General features: G+C 43.9%; 1 pseudogene; it reads left to right on the top strand.

Annotated features, from left to right (window-relative positions):
- Positions 1 to 252: 252 nt before the first annotated feature.
- LOC108530874 (nuclear receptor-binding factor 2-like) lies at positions 253 to 1,147 on the top strand (annotated as a pseudogene).
- The last annotated feature ends 1,317 nt before the right edge of the window (positions 1,148 to 2,464 follow it).

The raw sequence follows: 2,464 nt of genomic DNA, 5'->3' as shown, positions 1-2,464 counted from the left end.
ATGAGGCCAACCAGGCCTCTGGATGTCCATTACTCAAACTAGCCATCAGAAAACGGCAAGCAGTGCTGCACTCCAGACCACTTCTGTGCATGGTTTCCATGCAACATTTCCCCTTAAAGTCCCTTTAGTGGCATGGCGCCAGAGGAGGAAGTGGTGAGGTTGTTGCCTGCTCTGTGCTCACCGCTGGCTCTTGGGGCGCAGAGAGGGGCCGTGGTCTCCACGGCTGCCTTATGCTCCCCTGCAGTCCTCTCCATGTTCCCTGGCACCACCACTCCCCTTCCTAAGGCCGCCGCTTACCCCAGGGTCTATAGAAGTAATGGAAGGACCCCTCAACCTGGCTCATCAACAGAGCAGATGAGCAGACCATTTATTAGCAGCAGGCAAATATGAAGAGGCTATTTCTTGTCACAAAAAGGCTGCGGCCTATCTTTCTGAAGCCATGAAGCTGACACAATCTGAACAGGCTCAGCTTTTACTGGAATGGCAAAGGAATAGCTCCTCCTCATCCAAGAGAGATGGAAAAGGCCCCAGCGTGAAGAAAGATCGAAAGCCCAACAGAACACAAAGGATGTAGTCGCCCATCTTCAGGCATCTCACAAACCCTCTGCAGAGGGCCAGAGCCCCCTTTCTCAGAAGGACAGCCCTTCCACAGAGAAACGGCTGCCTGAGATTCAGGGGATCTTTGACAGGGACCCAGACACCACTGCTATATTTACTTCAGCAAAAGAGTGAGCCAGCAGAGCCATGTGTTGGAAGCAAAACCCCAAAAGATGACAAAACAATTATAGAGGAGCAGGCATCCAAAACTGCAGATTTGAAGAGGCATGTGAAATTCCTTGTGACCAAGAATGAAGGATTAAGGAAAGAAAATAAACAACTAAAGGCTGAAAAGGCCAGACTTCTAAAAGGTCCATTAGAAAAGGAGCTGGATGTAGATGCTGATTTTGTAGAAATGTCAGAGTTATGGAGCTTGCCACCACATTCAGAAACTGCTACAGCCTCCCCAACCTGGCAGAAGTTTGCAGAAAATACCGGGAAAGCCAAGGACATTCCAGTTCCCAATTTCCTCCCTTGGATTTTTTCAACTCCAGAACTTCCCTTTAGGGAGCTCTGTGAGGATATTCTGAAAGGATTTATGAATGATTAAAATGGAAGGTCACAGAAGAGGGAAGAAGAGGAAATAATATAGTAATAGTCAATCCAGCAAAAAAATGAAAAGGGAAAAACACACAGAAGGGTCATTCTGGAAACGCTTCACCTGGCGGACTGTGGGAGCAGAGGCATTGCCAGGACTGGGGCAACAGTGTCACTGTGAAATGCATCGTGTATCTGATTCACTGACTTGAGCTAATGATTCCAACTTGGCAGACACTGAACTCGTGGAGGTTCAGTTTCTCCTGATACAAACCAAATGCCTACCTGGAATAATTTTTTTCAAGCAACAATTATTTTTCTTATCTTCAGGGTTAAAATGTATAAAAGTATGTTATGCATAATTACTCTGTAATGCCATAAATGATCATGCAAAACCTAAATAATATGGTGGCCTGAGGGGTTACCTTACATTTGAAACATGCTTTCTATCATGCATTGACTGTATGCATCTTGTTAATTCACATTTTGTTTGTTTAAATAAGGTGTGTAAGAGACACACCCTTCTAGATGAAACTATATGTGCTACACTTTTTACTACTCATAATGATAACCTTAAGACTATCAGGAGAAATATTTCAATTTCTACTTTATGAAGAAAGGAACCAAATTATTATGCTTTTAAAACAAATTACCAGTTTACATAATTAATCAGGGTGCATTTTAAGTTCTAACTTTGTTTATTGTATAATGCATCATTTGAAAATACCAAGGAGGAATTACCCTTTAGTTTTAATGATGGAAGAGTGGAAATAATGCTAGTTGGCAGTATTTGATTGTAAGAAATCAATAAAGTAATTGTGCGGTTTTTTTTTTTTTTGTTTGTTTGTTTGTTTGTTTAAAAAAAGGCTGGGCACAGTGGCTCATGCCTGTAAATCCCAGCACTTCCGGAGGCTGAGGCAGGCAGATCACCTGAGGTCAGGAGTTCAAGACCAGCCTGACCAACATGGAGAGACCCCCGTTTCTACTAAAAATATAAAATTAGCCTGGAGTGGTGGTGCATGCTTCTAATCCCAGCTACTCAGGAGGCTGAGGCAGGAGAATTGCTTGAACCTGGGGAGGTAGAGGTTGCAGTTAGCTGGGATCACACTATTTCACTCCAGCCTGGGCAACAAGAGTGAAACTCCGTCTCCAGAACAAAAACGAAAACAAAAACAAAAACAAAACCTTTGGCCGGACGCAGTGGCTCAAGCCTGTAATCCTAGCACTTTGGGAGGCCGAGACAGGCGGATCACGAGGTCAAGAGATCGAGACCATCCTGGCTAATACGGTGAAACCCCGTCTCTACTAAAAAATACAAAAAAACTAGCCG

The sequence above is a fragment of the Rhinopithecus bieti genome, unplaced genomic scaffold (genome assembly GCF_001698545.2).
Source record: "Rhinopithecus bieti isolate Rb0 unplaced genomic scaffold, ASM169854v2 scaffold_5260, whole genome shotgun sequence".
In the NCBI taxonomy this organism is placed as follows: domain Eukaryota; kingdom Metazoa; phylum Chordata; class Mammalia; order Primates; family Cercopithecidae; genus Rhinopithecus; species Rhinopithecus bieti.
This window is presented reverse-complemented; position numbering and strand designations above follow the sequence as displayed.